The 21,898-nt window shown below is 42.7% G+C and overlaps 1 pseudogene; it reads right to left on the bottom strand.

The window, feature by feature from the left end:
* LOC109894794 (ribokinase-like) overlaps nucleotides 1–21,898 on the bottom strand; it is a 69,154-nt pseudogene that overhangs the window by 35,989 nt on the left and 11,267 nt on the right.

Here is a 21,898-nt window from a genome sequence, read left to right as displayed (position 1 = left end):
TGGGGTGACCAGTGAGATATACCTGTTGGAGCGCGTGCTACGAGTGGGTGCTGCTATGGTGACCAGTGAGCTGAGATAAGGCGGGGCTTTACCTAGCAGAGACTTGTAGATAACCTGTAGCCAGTGGGTTTGGCGACGAGTATGAAGCGAGGGCCAACCAACGAGAGCGTACAGGTCGCAATTGTGGGTAGTGCATAGGGCTTTGGTGACAAAACGGATGGCACTGTGATAGACTGCATCCAGTTTGTTGAGTAGAGTGTTGGAGGCTATTTCATAGATGACATCACCGAAGTCGAGGATCGGTAGGATGGTCAGTTTTACGAGGGTATGTTTAGCAGCATGAGTGAAGGAAGCTTTGTTGAGATATAGGAAGCCGATTATAGATTTAATTTTGGATTGGAGATGCTTAATGTGAGTCTGGAAGGAGAGTTTACAGTCTAACCAGACACCCAGGTACTTGTGTGTCTGGTCACTGCAGCCGAGGTGAGTAAAACATTTAAACGTGTTAACCCTCGCAAGGCTGCAGGCCCAGACGGCATCCCCAGCCGCGCCCTCAGAGCATGCGCAGACAAGCTGGCTGGTGTGTTTACGGACATATTCAATCAATCCCTATCCCAGTCTGCTGTTCCCACATGCTTCAAGAGGGCCACCATTGTTCCTGTTCCCAAGAAAGCTAAGGTAACTGAGCTAAACGATTACTGCCCCGTAGCACTCACTTCCGTCATCATGAAGTGCTTTGAGAGACTAGTCAAGGACCATATCACCTCCACCCTACCTGACACCCTAGACCCACTCCAATTTGCTTACCGCCCAAATAGGTCCACAGACGATGCAATCTCAACCACACTGCACACTGCCCTAACCCACCTGGACAAGAGGAATACCTATGTGAGAATGCTGTTCATCGACTACAGCTCGGCATTTAACACCATAGTACCCTCCAAGCTCGTCATCAAGCTCGAGACCCTGGGTCTCGACCCCGCCCTGTGCAACTGGGTACTGGACTTCCTGACGGGCCGCCCCCAGGTGGTGAGGGTAGGCAACAACATCTCCACCCCGCTGATTCTCAACACTGGGGCCCCACAAGGGTGCGTTCTGAGCCCTCTCATGTACTCCCTGTTCACCCACGACTGCGTGGCCACGCACGCCTCCAACTCAATCATCAAGTTTGCGGACGACACAACAGTGGTAGGCTTGATTCCCAACAACGACGAGATGGCCTACAGGGAGGAGGTGAGGGCCCTCGGAGTGTGGTGTCAGGAAAATAACCTCACACTCAACGTCAACAAAACTAAGGAGATGATTGTGGACTTCAGGAAACAGCAGAGGGAACACCCCCCTATCCACATCGATGGAACAGTAGTGGAGAGGGTAGCAAGTTTTAAGTTCCTCGGCATACACATCACAGACAAACTGAATTGGTCCACCCACACAGACAGCATCGTGAAGAAGGCGCAACAGCGCCTCTTCAACCTCAGGAGGCTGAAGAATTTCGGCTTGTCACCAAAAGCACTCACAAACTTCTACAGATGCACAATCGAGAGCATCCTGGCAGGCTGTATCACCGCCTGGTACGGCAACTGCTCCGCCCACAACCGTAAGGCTCTCCAGAGGGTAGTGAGGTCTGCACAACGCATCACCGGGGGCAAACTACCTGCCCTCCAGGACACCTACACCACACGATGTTACAGGAAGGCCATAAAGATCATCAAGGACAACAACCACCCGAGCCACTGCCTGTTCATCCCGCTATCATCCAGAAGGCGAGGTCAGTACAGGTGCATCAAAGCTGGGACCGAGAGACTGAAAAACAGCTTCTATCTCAAGGCCATCAGACTGTTAAACAGCCACCACTAACATTGAGTGGCTGCTGCCAACACACTGACTCAACTCCAGCCACTTTAATAATGGGAATTGATGGGAAATGATGTAAAATATATCACTAGCCACTTTAAACAATGCTACCTAATATAATGTTTACATACCCTACATTATTCATCTCATATGTATACGTATATACTGTACTCTATCATCTAGTGCATCTTTATGTAATACATGTATCACTAGCCACTTTAACTATGCCACTTTGTTTACATACTCATCTCATATGTATATACTGTACTCGATACCATCTACTGTATCTTGCCTATGCCGCTCTGTACCATCACTCATTCATATATCTTTACGTACATATTCTTTATCCCCTTACACTTGTGTGTATAAGACAGTATTTTTGGAGTTGTTAGTTAGATTACTTGTTGGTTATTACTGCATTGTCGGAACTAGAAGCACAAGTATTTCGCTACACTCGCATTAACATCTGCTAACCATGTGTATGTGACAAATACAATTTGATTTGATTTGATTTGTAGTTGGACGGGCGAGCAGGTGCGGGCAAGCGATCGATTGAAAAGCATGCATTTAGTTTTACTTGCATTTAAGAGCAGTTGGAGGCCACGGAAGGAGAGTTGCTCGTCTGGAGGTTAGTTAACACAGTGTCCAAGGAGGGGCCAGAAGTACACAGAATGGTGTCATCTGCGTAGAGGTGGATCAGAGAATCACCAGCAGCAAGAGCAACATCATTGAAGTATACAGAAAAGAGAGTCGGCCCAATAATTGAACCCTGTGGCACACCCATAGAGACTGTCAGAGGTCCTGACAACAGGCCCTCCGATTTGACACACTGGACTCTATCAGAGAAGTAGTTGGTAAACCAGGCGAGGCAATCATTTGAGAAACCAAGGCTGTCGAGTCTGCCAATAAGAATGTCGTGATTGACAGAGTCGAAAGCCTTGGCCAGGTCGATGAATACGGCTGCACAGTAATGTCTCTTATCGATGGCGGTTATGATGTCGTTTAGAACCTTGAGCGTGGCTGAGGTGCACCCATGACCAGCTCTGAAATCAGATTGCATAGCGGAGAAGGTATGGTGGGATTCGAAAAGGTCAGTAATCTGTTTGTTAACTAGGCTTTCGAAGACCTTAGAAAGACAGGGTAGGATAGATATAGGTCTGTAGCAGTTTGGGTCTAGAGTGTCACCTTTGAAGAGGGGGATGACCGCGGCAGCTTTCCAATCTTTGGGAATCTCAGATGATACGAAAGAGAGGTTGAACAGGCTGGTAATAGGGGTTGCAACAATTTCGTCAGATAATTTTAGAAAGAGAGGGTCCAGATTGTCTAGCCCGGCTGATTTGTAGGGGTCCAGATTTTGCAGCTCTTTCAGAACATTGGCTATCTGGATTTGGGTAAAGGAGAAATGGTGGGGGCTTTGGCAGGTTGTTGTGGAGGGTGCCGGGCAGTTGACCGGGGTAGGGGTAGCCATGTGGAAAGCATGGCCAGCCGTAGAGAAATGCTTATTGAAATTCTCAATTATAGCGGATTTATCGGTTGTGACAATGTTTCCTAGCCTCAGAGCAGTGGGCAGCTGGGAGGACGTGCTCTTATTCTCCATGGACTTTACAGTTTCCCAAAACTTTTCTGAGTTAGGATGCAGGATGCAAATTTCTGTTTGAAAAAGCTTGCCTTAGCTTTTCTAACTGCCTGTGTATATTTGTTCCTAACTTCCCTGAAAAGTTGCATATCATGGGGGCTTTTCGATGCTAATGCAGAACGCCACAGGATGTTTTTGTGCTGGTCAAGGGCAGACAGGTCTGGCGTGAACCAAGGACTATATCTATTCCTAGTTCAACATTTTTTGAGAGGGTCATGCTTATTTCAGATGGTGAGGAAGGCACTTTTAAAGAATATCCAGGCATCATCTATTGACGGGATGAGGTCAATGTCATTCCAGGATACTCCGGCCAGGTCGATTAGAAAGGTCTGCTCGCAGAAGTGTTTCAGGGAGCGTTTGACAGTGATGAGGGGTGGTCGTGAGATCTTGATTGAAAACAGCAGAGGTGTATTTGGAGGGCAAATTAGTTAAGATGACATCTATGAGGGAGCCTGTGTTTACTGATTTGGGGTTGTACCTGGTAGGTTCATTGATAATTTGTGTGAGATTGAGGGCATCAAGCTTAGTTTGCAGGATGACCGGGGTGTTAAGCATGTCCCAGTTTAGGTCACCTAGTAGCACGAGCTCAGAAGATAGATGGGGGGAAATCAATTCACATATAGTATCGAGGGCACAGCTGGGGGCAGAGGGTGGTCTATAGCAAGAGGCAACAGTGAGAGACTTGTTTCTGGAAAGGTAAATTTTTAGAAGTAGAAGCTCAAATTGTTTGGGTACAGACTTAGCCTGCAGAGTACTGTATTACTTTCTATCTTTGCAGTAGATTGCAACACCGCCCCCTTTGGCAGTTCTATCTTGGCGGAAAACGTTATAGTTAGCAATGGAGATTTCAGGGTTTTTGGTGGTTTTCCTAAGCCAGGATTCAGACACGGCTAAGACATCTGGGTTGGCAGAGTGTGCTAAAGCAGTGAGTTGCTACTCCCCAAACTTGGGGAGTAGGCTTCTAATGTTAACATGCATGAAACCAAGGCTTTTACGTTTACAGAAGTCAACAAATGAGAGCACCTGGGGGGTGGGAGTGGAGATAGGCACTGCAGGACCTGGACTAACCTCCACATCACCAGAGGAACAGAGGAGAAGTAGGATAAGGGTACGGCTAAAGACTATACGAACTGGCTGTCTAGCACGTTCAGAACAGAGAGTAAAAGAAGCAGGTTTCTTGGCACAATAGCATAGATTCAAGGCATAATGTACAGACAAAGGTAAGGTAGGTTGTGAGTACATTGGAGGTAAACCTAGGCATTGAGTAATTATACAACACATTTTCCAAAAAGTAGTAGCATTAGTCACATAAACACTGAAATAAACAAATGACAAGATAAATATAATCTCTAGAGATGTTTAAACCAGGTGATGTCATCGCATATGTAGGAGGTGGAACAACATGGTTGGTTAAGGCATATTGAGCAGGGCTAGAGGCTCTACAGTGAAATAAGACAGTAATCACTAACCAGAACAGTAATGGACAAGGCATATTGATATTAGAGAGAGGCATGCGTAGCCAAGTGAACATATGGGTCCAGTGAGTGGTTGGGCTGGCTGGGGACACAGCGATTCAGACAGTTAGCAGGCTAACAAGCTAACAGTTAGTAGGCCGGAGCTAAATAAGCTAGCAGCTAGTAGACCAGGGCAAGCTAGCAGTTAGCAGGCCGGGTTAGCAAGCAAGCAGTTGTCATGGGCTAGCAGTTAGTAGACCAGGGCAAGCTAGCAGTTAGCAAGGGTTAGCAGTTAGCATACCGGGCAGCTAATCTAGCAGTTACCAGACCAGGGCCCGGCAGTTTTGCAGTTAGCAGACCGGGTTAGCAAGCAAGCAGATAGCAGGGGCTAGAAAGTTAGCCTTTGGGGGGGGGCGTCACGATGGGGGTAAGTCTGTTTTAGCCTCTTCGTGCGGTGACGTCGATAGACCAGTCGTGGAATTAGTAGGGTTCCAAGTAGCTCTTGGTAGCTAGCAGGCTGATATTGTAGCCCAGGAGTATGCTTCAGTGGTAGCACAGGAGCCCTGGCCGGGCTAGCTTCAAGCTAAATTGGTGCTTGCTCTGGGATGGAAACGCTAGCCAGAAGTAGTCATCCGGGATTGCGGTTAGCTAGTTGTGAAGATCCAGATGAAAATGTTCAGTTTGCGGTAGGAATCCGGGGATAAAAATAACAGGTCCGTTATGCTCTGGTTAGAGTCACGTTGTTCGAACTGGCGAGAGCGTTCCGAGCTGAAGGTTAGCTGATGACCGCCGGCAATGGTTTGCTGACTAATATCTGGTAGTTAGCTGACTAGCTTCAGTTGAGGGATTGAGGAAGGGAGGGAATTATATATACAAGGGACACAACAGGACAAAGACGTCTTGACTGCTACGCCATCTTGGAGAAAAAAATTGTCACTGTTATTGACGATCTGCTCAAACACATTAAAGCCAAAAGTGGGATGAGATGTCTACCCTTCATTACGAGCACTGGGATGACTAGTTCTTTAATGTTAGTTGCCTCTGAGGCCAGTTTAAAGTATATTCTATCCAACCTACATAAGGCATGTCCATTCCATTGGCAGCTACTATTTGTTGTGAGTCAGGTGAATCAATTATATCTGAAACATTTCTCAGCCTAAGACCAGGTAAGTTTTCATCTTTCCACAGTTCATCAATGAGAGCCAGTGTCCCACAAGGCTTGAGTTCTCTGACCCTGTAGATAGCATTCAACAAGGCACTGTTTTCCTACGAAGGCAGTTACAGTAGAAGATGGGTTTACCTTATTTCTTTGTTACATTCGTCTTCATACAGGAGTACAGTCTCTGTGTGCAGTATTTTCTGTCTCTGTGTGTATTTTCTGTCTCTGTCTCTGTGTGCAGTAACTTCATCCATATGCATTTCGGTAATGAGAATTTTTTGTGAAAATGTACATCGTTTCTAAAAACTAAACATCTTAGGCCTCAGACTGAAAGTAGATTTTTGCAGATGCAACTCTAGCCTGAATGCCAAGCTTCACGTCTGGAGGAAACCTGGTACCATCCCTACGGTGAAGCATGGTGGTGGCAGCATCATGCAGGGGATGTTTTTCAGCGTCAGGGACAGGGAGACTAGTCAGGATCAAGGGAAAGATGAACAGAGCAAAGTACAGAGAGCGCTTTGATGAAAACCTGCTCAAGAGCGCTCAGGACCTCAGACTGGGGCAACGCAGGATTGGCTTTGGGACAAGTCTCAATGTCCTTGAGTGGCCCAGCCAGAACTCAGACTTGAACCCGAGCGAACGTCTCTGGAGAGACCTGAAAATAGCTGTGCAGCGACGCTCCCCATCCAACCTGACAGAGCTTGAGAGGCTCTTTAGAGAAGAATGGGAGAAACTCCCGAAATACAGGTGTGCCAAGCTTGTAGTGTCATACCCAAGAAGACTTGAGGCTGTAATCGCTGCCAAAGGTGCTTTAACATAGTACTGAGTAAAGGGTCAGAATGCCTATGTAAATGTGATATTTCAGTTTTTTGTTTTTAATACATTTGCACACAAAAAAACTGTATTTGCCAAGTCCTTATGTAGTATTGTGTGTAGATTGATGATGGTAAAAAAAAATATATATATATATATTTAATCCATTTTAGAATAAGGCTATAACGTAACAAAATGTGGAAAAAGCAAAGGGGTCTGAATACTTTCCGAATGCACTGTGTATTAACTCAGTCGGTATCTCAACTTACTGTTGAGAGTTAGCATAGTAGAATACACAAGGTGGAAGTTAGAAATTTGGTTGTGCATCAGCAGTTTTTCTCTTCTTTTGTCAGCACTGACAGTCACCCAATTACGCCTGTCAGCTAATACTTTTTAGATTGGTTAGTTAGTCTAGCCAGTTATCTAAACTTGTCATAATCATGGCCGAAAAACAACTGGGCAGACAGGGCACATGCCAAGGGGGCCTAACCTGCAGGGGGACCCAATTTATTTTGGCAGTCACTAACTCAGAAATTATTAGCATGGCATAAGTCATGGCAAAATGTGTAGAAATGCAGGAAATGCTAGGGCTGTTAACTTCTTTCGGATCAGTGGGACGCCTCGACAACATCTGGTGAAATTGCAGAGCGAGAAATTCAAAAAACAAAAGTAGTAATATTAAAGATTCATAAAAATACAAGTGTTATACACCACTCTTTAGCTTAGAATCTTGGTAATCGAACCGCTTTGTCCGATTAGGCTTTACGGCGAATGCATAGCATTTGATCATTTGAGGACAGCGCCTCACCCACTTCCTGCATTAACATAAATTCATAACCTGCACAGGTGTCACAAAACTGAAAATTAGCACTAAAATAAATCACTTACCTTGGAATATCTTCCTCTTTTTGCAATCCAAAGGGTCTCAGTTACACAATGAATGGTTGTTTTGTTCGATAAAGTCCTTCTTTATATCCCAAAAATGTCAGTTTATTTGGCACATTTGATTCAGAAATCCGCCTGTTCCAAAATGCCTACAAAGGAATCTAAAAAGTTACCTGTAAACTTTGTCCAAACAATTCAAACAACATTTTTAATCCAACCTCCGGTACCCTAATATGTAAATAATCGATAAAATTTAAGACGGAATATACTGTGTTCAATACCGGAGAAAAAGTACCAGGAGCGCTCACTCATTCACGCACGCCCAAAGACTAGAGTCCTGAGGAATACTTTGAAAGAATACGAATACTTAATTTTTCAAAAAACAAGCATGAAACAATTTCTAAAGACGGTTGACATCTAGTGGAAGCTGTAGGAACTGCAATCCTAATTATTAGACTCCCATAGAAAAGCATTGAAAAGTCCAATGACCTCAACAAAAAACAATCCTGGATGGATTGTCCTCGGGGTTTTGCCTGCCAAATCATTTCTGTTAAACTCACAGACATTATTTTAACAGTTTTAGAAACCAGCGTGTTTTCTATCCAATACTACCATGCATCCAAACGTTTGTGTACATTTATTGATCCCCTTGTCAAAACATTATGTACACCTAGGATCAAGTAGCTTGGTCACGAAAATCAGAAAAGCAATCAAATGAATCGTTTAACTTTGATGATCTTTGGATTGTTTCACTCACGAGACTCCCAGTTACACAATACATGTTCCTTTTGTTCCATAAAGAATATTTTTTATATCCAAAATACCTCCGTTTGTTTGGCGCGTTATGTTCAGAAATCCACAGGAAAGAGCGGTCACGACAACACAGACAAATTCCAAATAGTATCCGTAATGTCCACAGAAACATGTCAAACGCTTTTTATAATCAATCCTCAGGTTGTTTTTAAAATATAGAATCAATAATATATCAACCGCCACTGTATTTTTCAGTAGGAGAGGGAAAGGCAATGGCTGCCCAAACTTGCGTGTTGCGTGAGCGAAACTCATGCGAACACCTGACGCTATGTTATCTTTCTGGCTCATTTTTCAAAATAAAAGCCTGAAACTATGTCTGAAGACTGTTGACACCTTGAGGAAGCGATAGGAAAGGGAATCTGGTTGATATCCCTTTAAATGGAGCAAAGGCAGGCTATGGAACATGGAGTTTTCAAAATAGAAGCTGTTGCTCTCAGCAGCCTCTTCAGAGTCTTCCGGAATGCTTGCTACTCTCCTCCAAGAAATTCAAGATGGTAACAAAGGTCTTTCACTGAAAATGTAGAAGTAATTGGCTGAACTCCATTCTTCCATTGACAACCTGAAATCCTCCCTGAATTATCTCCTTTTGAGAATGACTGAGGCTGAGTTACGCATTAGCACAGTTGAAGATACCATCACTCGACATGACCAGGTTATGAAACAGGTGCAGAAGGACAAAGTCGATCTCAAAAACAATGTGGACCAGATGGAGAACTAGAGCAGATGCAGCAATATTGAAGGAGGACAGTGAAGGCTGTGACCCCGTCCGTTTCTTCACTCAATGGATCCCTGATGTCCTTGGCATAACCAACTTCACCAAGCCGCTGTAAATCGAACACGCCCACAGAACCTTAACACGAAAAACCCCACGAGCCGTCCTGATCTGCTTCCTCCATTTCCATGACAGGGAGAAGATACTGCGACTTGCAAGAGCCAAAGGGGACATTAACATCAATTGCAAGAGGGTCATCGCTTTCCCGGATATGAGCACGGATCTCGCCAGACGTTGCAAGCAGTTCAAAGCAGTCGCCAAAGCCCTGAAGGAGAAGAACATCACCAGCTACCTCATTCACCCTGCGCGGATGAAAGTTCAGCACAATGGCCGAAGCCATCTCTTCGACACATCGGGAGAGGTGTTTACTTTTCTCAAAGAACTGAACTGCGTTTGATTCACAAAGGTCTATCCTTGGAATTTGATGCAGTTTATTGTTTTTTTTTCTTGTTTGTGCTGTCCTGGAACTGAATGTCTATCTGGACTGTGGATCTGTTTACCCCACGAATCGGTCGCTACTGTTGATTAGTACATTTTCAACTAACAGTTATTTTTCCTGTGGTGAGTTGTATTACATTTACAGGAGAGTATATTTTATTTTGACAATATCCACTGGACAAAGCAAATTAGTAGGTTTAGGCCCATTTTCCCCCCATTTATATTTCTCCTCTTCTCCTGAAAAGAGACTCAAGCAGCTCTTATTGTTGACAGTAAAATATTCAGCCATAAATATCTAATCACAATGTTTGTTTTCAATATAGAGAGCTCGTCGGTTTTAGGTTGTAACTTTTAGCCAAAGTTTAGCTAGTAAAAACAAGATGGAAAGTGAGCAACAAGTGTCTTCGTGTTTGATGGTTGTGATTGATTTTAGTCCAACAATCAGGGTGGACGGGGTTTATGTAAAAAAAAATGTTTTATGTTTAACGTCGTTTCCTTCCTAAATTGACACACAGGTCACTGAAACATTACCTGACTATTTACATATGAGTGATTACAGATCACTGCACCTGTACGTAGCCCATCTGTAAATAGCCCATCCAACTACCTCATCCCCATACTGTATTTGTTTATTTATCTTGCTCCTTTGCACCCCAGTATCTATACTCGCACATTCATCTTCTGCACATCTACCATTCCAGTGTTTAATTGCTATATTGTAATTACTTTGCCACAATGGCCTATTTATTGCCTTTACCTCCCTTATCCTACCTGATTTGCACATACTGTATGTAGACTTTTTCTACTGTATTATTGACTGTATGTTTGTTTATTCCATGTGTAACTCTGTGTTGTTGTATGTGTCGAACTGCTTTGCTTTATCTTGACCAGGTCGCAGTTGCAAATGAGAACTTGTTCTCAACTACCCTACCTGGTTAAATAAAATAAAGGTGACATTTTTTTGTTTTTTTTATTTGAAACTCAACCCATGCTTAATCCACTAAAATATTCAATGTAAAAGGTCTTAATTAACAGCCCGGTTAAGAGGAAAATATTCTATACCGTAATAAATTAAAGACTGGCATTGTGTTCTTACAAGAAACATATCTTACAGCAAGTGAACAGAAGAAATTAAAGAGGGAATGGGTAGGACAAGTTTTTGCATCCTTAACTCTATAGCAAGAGGAACTGCAATTTTGTAGTAGACACAAATAGTAGACACATCCCCTTCTGTGTCAGCAACAACATGTCTGATCCCTCAGGCAGGTTTGGTTTGGTGCAGGGGCAAATATATTTTGGGTTTTGGACCTATTGAATATTTATGCTCCTAACTTCGATGACCATATGTTTATTCAGAATGTCTTCCCTCAGGTTGGTCAAGCCCCACCAGGATGGCTACTGGCTGGAGGAGATTTTTGTTTAGATAAAGTTCTTGATAGGTCCTCTGATAAACCCTCCCCTCTTACTAAAGCCACCAAGCTTTAGTAAGAGGTTTATTTATGAAGGATCTCAATTTACTAGACATTTGGAGACCGATGCACCCACAGGATAGGGCCTACTCTTTTCTTCACACCCACACAACACACACACACACGCATAGATAACTTTTTGCTATCAACCCAACTGTTTCATTGAGTGTTAGATACCGATTATCTCCCCAGATTGCTCCTCTGGTATTATCAATATCCATTCCTACCAAGGAAAATTTTGCATATAGATGTAGACTACATTCTACACTCCTGAAGCAACCTGTATTTTGTGCAGATCAATATTTTTACTTTGACAAACAAACCCTCTACTACTGACAGTTTCATTCTTTGGGATGCATTGAAAGCCCACCTGAGGGGACTGATCATTGCCTATACTAAAGGGTTGAAGAGAAAACACAGTGCCGAACTGAATGTCCTTGTATCTGACATTTTTGAGCTAGAGAAAACCTACCTAAGAGGCCCGACTAAAGACTTATACAGTCTTATGGTAAATAAAAAACTGAAATATAATACTCTGAACACATATCAAGCTGAGAGGGCATCACAATCAAAACAGCGTTACTGCGAACTTGGAGAGAAAGCACACAAAGTATTGGCATGGCAACTGAAAGCAGAGGAAAGTAAGAGGACAATTAATGCTATAGACACTTTTACTAATGAGATATTTTTTCGACCCTACTGAAATTAATGATACTTTTAAGAAATATTACGAGGACCTCTATTACTTCCCAATCAAGTGATCATCTATCAGCGATTGAGTATCTTCTCTCCTCTCTCAACCTCCCATGCCTGTCAGAGGAAGACAGAGAGCGCCTGAGTGAACAGTTCTCAATCCCTGGAGGCAATTAAATCTTTACTTTCTAATAAATCTCCTGGGAAGGATGGCTTCCCTCCAGGAGTTCTGTAAAGAATTTAAGAAGCTGTTGGTACCCTACCTTATGGAGGTACTTAAAAAACCTGGGGAGGACAACTACTTTCCAGAGACTTTTATTCAAGCTGTAATTCACAAATTACATTACAGTAATTCACAAGAAAGGGAAAAACCTGCTAAAGTGAGCCTTATATAGACCGATCTCACTCCTTGATACATATTGTAAACTGGTCACCACAATGCTATCTAAGAGACTGGAGTCATGCCTCCCCCTGTTGGTTAACCCAGATCAGACTGTCTTCATAATTAACAGATTATCCTCCAATAATCTCAGAAGGTTCTTTGATATAATTCACCTTGCTAACAAAAACAAAATACCCAATGTCACAGCCAAAAAGGCCTTTGATAAGGTCGAATCGCCATATCTCTTTCACGTTTTGGAAAAGTTTGGTTTAGGCACAGTGTTTGTAAACTTGATAAAATCACTCTACAAATCTTCTACAGCTAGGATTAGCTAGGATTACTTCTTCCTCTTTCCCGCTCTATAGGGGAACAAACAGGGCTGCCCTATTAGCCCTCACCTCTTCGCCCTTACCATCAAACCATTGGCTGAGGCCATTAGAACGTGCCCTGACATACATGGCTTTGAGGTGGGCCCACAGACCCATAAATTATCACTTTTTGTGGACGACCTTAGCTTATTTTTAACCAATCCAGAACATTCCCTCTCAAATTTAGAGAACCTATTACAGTATTATATTTATTTCTCTGGATATTTTGGTACATTTTGATAAAAGCACAATCTTACCGTTGTCTGTCTTTGACTATCGTACCATCAAGGATAAGTTTCCTTTTAGATGGTTGCTTTTGGGCTTCACATATTTGGGCATAATGGTGGATGGTCACCTGAACAACCTCTATAAACTCAATCTGGCCTGCTTGTTGCAAAAGGTGGAGGGTGACCTGTGTAAATGGATGGAATGGACTTGTCTCTCACTCTACTGGGTAGAATTGAATGTCCTGCCCAGATTTCTATATTTGTTTCAATCTCTCCACATCCCTGTACCCGCAGCATTCTTTTCCTCTCTCGACAAACTGACCAGATGGTTTATCTGGCACAGTAAAACCCCTAGGGTTAGCCTGGACAAACTGACCCTTGATTACGGTCAAGGTGGCTTAAACCTCCCCTATTTCAGAATGTATTACTGGGCTGCGCAGTCTAGATTTTGGGCAGAATTGTTTTACAAATGGCCCATGAAATCTAAAAAAAATCACAGACACTTTTTTTATGCATTCTGTCCTGGCATGGTGCAAACTGCCTGAGCTGTTCAGAGGAGAAGGATTTCTTTCCCCTAAACCCCTCTATGGAACAATAGATTTATTCCTATGTTTTTCCAGAATAGTAACTTTAGACCATGGTCTGACAAGGGTATCACTCTTCTTGAACATTGTTATGTGGAGGGGATTCTTATGTCCTTTGAACAGCTGAAACAGAAATATCACTTGTCTAACAAGGATTTATTTAGTTACCTACAACTACAACATTTTATTAGTGTGAATCTCAAGGGCCAATGGAACTTACCTAAGATGTCCCCTATTGAACAACTCTGACATGCAGACCAACCACTGTTCAAGACCATTTCCTATGTTTCTGATATGCTCTTTTGTCAGGACTCCCACTGCCTGAACTACATAAACCCTGACTTAGATGGGAAAAAGATCTGGGTATTAATCTTGATGAGGGACTATGAAGTGACCTATGCATGGTGTTACATCCACATTGAACTTCAGATACAGACTGATCCAGTTTAATTTCCTCCATCAGCTCTATATCACCCCATCTAGATTGCACAAGTTCAAGCCTGATATCTCCTCCCTATGTTTTAGATGTGGCTCAGATGAAGAAACATTCCTCTATTCCACTTGACAGTGTTCAAAAACTACACCGTTTCTAGCAAGGGGTATGAAATACCATATCCTGAATTCATGGGGTTGCATTCCCTTTAGACCCTGTCTATCTACTGGGTAACTTTACTAATTCCAGTCTTAGGCAAAGCCATACAATAAAGCTAACAGAAATATGGCTAGCGATTGCCAAGAAATGTATTGCCTTGAAATGGAAATCAGATTGCAACTGGCAGGGGGGTATCAGAAGTTAATAGTTGTATCCCACTGGAGAAAATTACTTACTGCTTTGGTCACAAACACAAATTACACTCACCTGAGACTAATGCAGATGCACTAAAGTTAACATTAGCTATCTAACTGCACTTGATGTAAACAAAATCAAACACACCCAGTTTGGCACCCACCCCTAGGTACACACTGCTACCATTATTATCTTTGCTGCTACTGCTAGCCTATAGTCCACCACAAACTATAGTCGATGCGCACCCTGCTCAGCAGCCTCCTTCCCCGCCTACATTGACAGCGCTTGTTTTCCGATATCCAAGGTGAAAATGGAGAACGAATAACGCCGATATCTGGTCATTTCTCCAAACTCAAATAAACAGAAAACAGATAAATAAGCAGTGGTATAGTTATCCGTCTTCTTGTTTCATGTAGGATATCGGATGGCCACAATATACACAGAACTCAAAAGCAGGTTGCTTATCTTTTCTTTTTTGGCTATCTTGAGGATTCAGTTCTTAAATCATGGAAAATAACATGCATGTAAATGGCTGATATTATTTTTACTTTTAAAGAATGCACAAATAAATATTTTCTTGTTTCTGGGCAAGGCACATGCCAAATATTTCGAAAATGTGCCTCAGCCCTAAGGCACATGCCAAATATGTCAAAAATAAACAACAAAAAACAAATGATATACAGCGCTTCAAACACAGGCTTCAAGCAGATTTTATCTGATGTGTTTTTAAATGGATCTTATCATATATCTGATTTTCCATTACATATTTGCCATATACACTGATTATTAGGAACACCTCCCAAACATTTTGCCCTCAGAACAGCCTCAATTCGTCAGGGCATGGACTCTACAAGTTGCCGAAAGTTCTTAAATCATGGAAATCATTCTTTATTTCTATATTTCCACTGTAGCTGGGCTGTCTATAATATATCTGTAGGTGCACAGGATGTTTTCCATGACGACTGCACAGGTGAATACATGATAACAGCCATCCGTCTTCTATGGCTGTGTTTAACTTTAGAAACTCATCACTTATGAAGTACTTTGTTTTTTACATGCATTTTCTCCTCTGCAGTGAGTTCCTCATGCATCTGATGTAGGCCGTTCTCATCTGTACATATTTGAAATGAGTCAGGTTTTAGCAGACGGTTTCCCTCCTTCCCACTTCGGCCAAAATGAAGTTGAATGCAAAGTTATTCAGCAAACCCTCAGTTGTTTCGGTGTCCAGAGCCTTGGATTGTTTGATGAGCGGCATGCTGTTTTCAGTTACGGCTGCGTGATGGGCAGCTATGTCGCACCCTTCTTTCCTCAACTTTTTAATTACGGCGACAATTACATTGTTGCTCGTTGTGAGTTCTGTGTTCCTCTATATATTCCATGCTAAACTGAGAGGGAGGTTGTTGATATGTTGGTTCAATCCAGCTCTGAATTCAGTGTAGCTGCTAATCCCATATTATTGGTTGCCATTCATGTTTCTCACTGTACCATAAAAATCCCATAGAACGTTTTTCAGCTCTGTTTTTGTTGTATTTTCTAACTCGCAATGTATCCCTTTTTCTACACACCAGTCAGTGAAGCAGGTTTGTTTGTCAGTGAAGCCCACTTTGTTTCACTGTGTTCTTTTAGTTTTGGTTTCTCTCAAGTTCATCTACACTCTTATTTTCTACATGGGCATGTCAAGCTGTTGATGACGTAGCCATTTTAGCATGGGAAAAAGCCTAAACGTCATAGTCATGGTGTTACATCTGCTCCGGCCACGCCCTCTTCTGCTCATCCTGTGTCTCCTTGACCTGCCACCGCTCCCTCTCCCACTCCCCCTCTGTGTGTGTGTGTGTGATTGTGTGGGCGAAGACAGGTGTGCTGGAGTCAGAGCAGATCCCCACCAGCTGCAATCTGTTCCATAATCAAGACCTCTACAAATACTCAGTCCTGCCACTTCCACACTGCCAGATCGTAATCACTGCTCTGTCAGTCTACGTTTCTAGCCGTTTGTTACTATTTAGATCCTGTTATCCTGTTTTCCTTGCCTGACACGGTTTTCCTCTCCGCTACAGTTCTGCCCGCTCTGACTGGTCCCTGTCTCCAGTCCCACGTCTCCTCATCCTGCTACTCTGCCCTGGATTCCCCACTCTACTGTTCCCTTGGATTCCCCTCCAGACCTGCTTACCCCTCTTGCTCCAGCCTCAGCTTCCACACTTTGTTTCCTGCAACCCGCCTAAGCTTCCCCTGGCCTGCAGTTAATCTTTCCCCTGTGTTTCAATAAATACCTTGGTTACTTCATCCCATTCTCCTTGTCTGAGTCTGCTCTTGGGTTTCCCTGTTCCACTCCAAGTAACACATACACATGGCTGAATTCTGTTTTAGGCAATCAATATCCAAACGACCCGGTTTATAAATACTGTAATGTTTACTGTAGTGTTTACAGTTAACTGTCGTATAAATACTGTAGTAAAATAACTGTAGTATATACTGTAGCATTTACTGAAGTGTTTTTGCAGACTACATTTTATTCAATTTGTTTTCAGACTTTAATGTAGTATTTACTATAGTGTTTTTGATTTATTATCTTTGACATAGAACTGGATGTATTCTCCTTGAGGAAACATACTAGAGAAACACTAAAAGAGCAAATTTCCCATAACATGTAGGTAGTAGGACTGGGGGTCTGAATGGATAGTTCAGAGCCTCTGCTAATTTCTACAACCTGTATGAAACACAATATGGTCTGTACTTGGCATGTAGGTTTCTCACTAATGGGTGGCATACATTGGGATTATGTGGGAGGGGAATGGTCAGGGTATATGCAAATTAAATACCGTAGTATTTACTATAGTTTTAAAATGGTAGTGTTTTTGCAGACATTACTATAGTATTTACTATAGTATTCTACAGTCTACTACAACATTCTATAGTACGTACAACACATGATCAAGGGGCACTACAATGTGTAGTATAGTATTCTACAGTTTACAACAGAATTCTACAGTAATGACTGTACTATTTTTTTCATGTTTGTGGTAAATGGTTGATATTTGACAGTATGCCAATGTCTATTACTGGGGCGAACATATCCACAGTCACACAATTAGTGCTGGGCAAGAGAAAACATCTGCACCCCCGTGTTTCCCTAGGAACAGGAAACTGTGATATTAAGACCTTAAGGATATTTTTACCGTGGCATCTACCATTGTCACCGGCTTAGTGGAGATGCGGATTGACAGAGACGAGGGCTCTTCTGCCGACAGCACCACGCAGCCCCGGAAGCACAGGCTCCTGTCCAGCCCAACCGACATCCACTACACTCGCCACGTCCGTCCCAGTCAGCAGCTCTGCCTGTGGAGACTACCATGGAAATGATGTGTGACCTAGGATTTGAAGCAGCAACCTTCTGGCTTCTGACCCGCCTCTAAGTGATAATCAATGTATGGTGAGTATTTGGGCGTGCTTCGCCCAGGTGGGTGCAATACAATGGTGATGGATGAGATTACTTATCCCTACAATGTAAGCCTAAAGCACTTTGACCACTTGCAAAAACACTTTATATATCCCTATTAGTTCAGTTTTATATTGTTCTCACTGATCTGTAGATAAGGGCAACTTCTACCGGGAGCTGGTAGACACTAGATAGAGCAGAAAGCGATACAGATTTTTACTGGACATATGGCCCTTTATTTCTCAATCATTCTTTGGGATGTATACCAATCCAGCAACCCCGGGTCCATTCTGTTATACCGCAGCTAGTCAGTGTGATGTCCTTTAATGGACAGTGGTACTAATTCCCATCACTATAAACAGGACAACATACTATGTGGGCGCTGGATCAAAGAATGTTTGCATTTTGTCATCCTTCAACCCTCTTCCAGATTCAGCATGGCACTGGGAGACCACACACACAAGCAAGATAGGGGTTTAAGAAAAGGAGTGGACGTCCATCTTATCTGTCAACCCTCCACACCTGCCCAGAGAGTGAGCTTAGCTAGCTCACCTCTCTGTGGGGGTCAGGGCACCACTACCACAAACACTAAGCATAAATGGAGGCTTTCACTTCATCATCGAGGAGGCTTCAAAGCCAACAATTGATAGTTGAAAAATAAACTACACACAGTATATTATCAGTGCTCATAGTCTCTGGTGCCACCCAGTTCTGGTCGGCTGCCAAATAAGAAGAAGAGCTATCTGTCTTCTCCTTACTCATCGGAGGAGCCCGGAGGATCAGTGTGTTTGTGTGTGTGTGTGCTCTGGGCGGGTGAATCATTTCACTGCCTTGACTGAAAGATGAGTAGCGGTGAGAGGATGAAAGCAAGGAGTGTGTGTGTGTCTTACACTCAAACTTACAAAAGAAAAAGACAGACAGTCGACTCCATCTTCAACTCACTCTTTTAAGACCCCACCTGCAAAGCCCCCCCCCCTCCCACCTGACCACATCAAAGTCCCTCTAAGAGACTTTTCTGGGCAAACTCATCTCTTTGTTACCCGACGGGTGAATCTGACTCACTCTCAACACATCTGCCCTGTTTTCCATCATTCCCAACCCCTATCTGTCATCTCTGACAGTGGAGGTGTGAGGCTAAGGTGGCTCCATAACACCCTTTACTGTAAATGGAGGGAGGGGAGAAATGGTGGCAGGTAGGGAATCATCTTTTCCATTCAAGCCAAAAGGGGTTACTTACCTGTGAGGCAGCTGCTATGCTATTGATGTGCAGGGCCGTGACCCTGAAGATACAATAGAATGGTTGTGAAGGAGGTGAGGAAGGGGGACTGGGTTTGTTTTTTAACTGCAGGCTTCAGCGCTCGCCACAGCGCCTCAGGCAAATAGGTACTGAAATGTATTTGTTGTGTTACTATAATAATAAATTATTATTCTATTTATTTTGGGGGGTGGGGGTATTCTGCATTGTTGGGAAGGGCCCATAAGGAATAATTTCACTGTTCACTCGACACCTGTTGTTTACGAAGCATGTAAGAATTATAATTTGACTTGAATTGACATTGTACGGAAGGAAGTGAGTTATTTTACATATTTGGTGTGTGTGTGTTGCTTCACATTGTCTATCTATCTCACCTCTGATTCGTTACAGCAGAACACATCAGAGACTCTGTAGAAATCGGAATGCAAGTCTGGAATGGCCGGTGCTGGGTTGAAAATGGTCTTCACTGTAAGATATAAGAAACAGTATCTATATATACAGTGCCTTTGGAAAGTATTCAGACCCCTTTTTTCCACAGTTTGTTAGGTTACAACCTTATTCTAAAACTGATTACATTTTTCTCTCATCAATCTACACACAATAAAAAACACAACCCATAATGACAAAGCAAAAACAGTTTTTTTGAAAGTTTTGCAAATTTATATAAAAAAAGAAATATCACATTTACATAAGTATTCAGACCCTTTACTCAGGACTTTGTTGAAGCACCTTTAGCGGCGATTACAGACCTCATGTCTTCTTGGGTATGACGCTACAAGCTTGGCACAATTGTATTTGGGGAGTTTCTCCATTCTTCTCTACAGATCCTCTCAAGCTGTGTCAGGTTGGATGGAGAGCGTTGCTGCACAGCTATTTTCAGGTCTCTCCAGAGATGTTCAAGTCTGGTTCAAGTCTGGGCTCTGGCAGGGCCACTCATGGACATTCAGAGACTTGTCCCGAAGCCACTCCTTGGCTGTGTGCTTAGGGTGGTTGTCCTGATGGAAGGTGAACCATCACCCCAGTCTGAGGTCCCGAGTGCTCTTGAGCAGGTTTTCCTCAAGGATCTGTCTGTACTTTGCTCCGTTCATCTTTGCCTCGACCTGACTAGTCTCCCAGTCCCTGCCGCTGGAAAACATCCCCACATCATGATGCTGCCACCACCATGCTTCACCGTAGGGATGGTAACAGGTTTCCTCTCGAGACCTGATGCTTGGCATTCAGGCCAAAGAGTTCAATCTTGGTTTCATCAGACCAGATTATATTTTTTCCCCTGGTCTGAGAGTCTTTAGGTGCCTTTTGGCAAACTCCAAGTGGGCTGACATGTGCCTTTTTACAGAGGAGTGGCTTCCTTTTGGCCTCTCTAGCATAAAGGCCTGATTGATGGAGTGCTGCAGAGATGGTTGTTCTTCTGGAAGGTTCTCCCATCTCCACAGAGGAACTCCAGAGCTCTGTCAGACTGACCACTGGGTTTTTGGTCACCTCCCTAACCAAGGCCCTTCTCCCCCGATTGCCTAGTTTGGCCGAGCGGCCAGCTCTAGGAAGAGTCTTGGTGGTTCCAAACTTCTTCCATTTAAGAATGGTGGAAGCCATTGTGTTCTTGGGGACCTTCAATGCTGCAGAAATGTTTTGGTACCCTTCCCCAAATCCGTGCCTCGACACAATCCTGTCTCCTAGCTTTACGGACAATTCCTTCGACCTCATTACTTGGTTTTTGCTCTGACGTGCACTGTCAACACTGAGACCTTTTATAGACAGGTGTGTGCCTTTCAAAATCATGTCCAATCAATTGGTACACTTCAACTATGACAGACAAAATTAGAAAAAAAATCCAGAAAATCACATGAAATGAATTTATTTGCAAATTATGGTGGAAAATAAGTATTTGGTCAATAACAAAAGTTTATCTCAATACTTTGTTATATACCCTTTCTTGGCAATGACAGAGGTCAAACGTTTTCTGTAAGTTTTCACACACTGTTGCTGGTATTTTGGCCCATTCCTTCAATCAGATTTGCAAATAAATTCATAAAAAATCCTACAATGTGATTTTCTGGATTTTTTTTCTCATTGTCTGTCATAGTTGAAGTGTACCTATGATGAAAATTACAGGCCTCTCTCATCTTTTAAAGTGAGAGAACTTGCACAATTGGTGGCTGACTAAATACTTTTTTTGCCCCACTGTATGTAGCCATGTTATTTTTACTTGTTATTGTTATCAACTGTGTATTTATGCCTCGTGTCACTATTTATATTTTTATTTTATTTTGTATCTTTAACTCTGCATTGTTGGAAAACTCTGTAAGAAGTTTTGTTGTTTATGAAGCATGTGACAAATACAATTTGATTTGTAACCCGGTATGTGTTTGTGAGGTGTAATTCTCAGGGGGGGAGGGGTCCCAGCACTTTGGATTTGAACGATAATTCATTTGCTTTAATTTGAGGGTATTTTCATCCAAATCGGGTAAACCGTTTAGAAATTACAGCACTTTTAGTACATAGTCGCCCCATTTTAGGGGACCAAAAATATTGGGACAATTTCACTTATACAGTGCTTTCAGAAAGTATTGATATACCCTTGATTTATTCCAGACTTTTTAGATACTTCTGAATTTCATTTTCAATACATTTGCAAATATTTCAAAAAATATGGTTTCACTTTGTCCTTGTGGGGTATTGTGTGTAGATGGGTGAGGAAAAATGTAAATTTAATGCATTTTGAATTCAGGCTGTAACGCAATCAACAATGTGGAATAAATCAAGAGGTATAAATACTCTCTGAAGGCCCTGTGTGTGTATTAAAGTAGACAAAAGTTTAGTATTTGGTCCCAAAACGTGTTTCAGATAATTTTGTGCCCAATAGAAATGAATGGTAAATA

This window comes from Oncorhynchus kisutch, linkage group LG7, assembly GCF_002021735.2.
Source record: "Oncorhynchus kisutch isolate 150728-3 linkage group LG7, Okis_V2, whole genome shotgun sequence".
Taxonomy (NCBI): domain Eukaryota; kingdom Metazoa; phylum Chordata; class Actinopteri; order Salmoniformes; family Salmonidae; genus Oncorhynchus; species Oncorhynchus kisutch.
The sequence above is the reverse complement of the archived record's forward strand: the minus strand, read 5'-3'. Positions and strand labels throughout refer to the sequence as shown.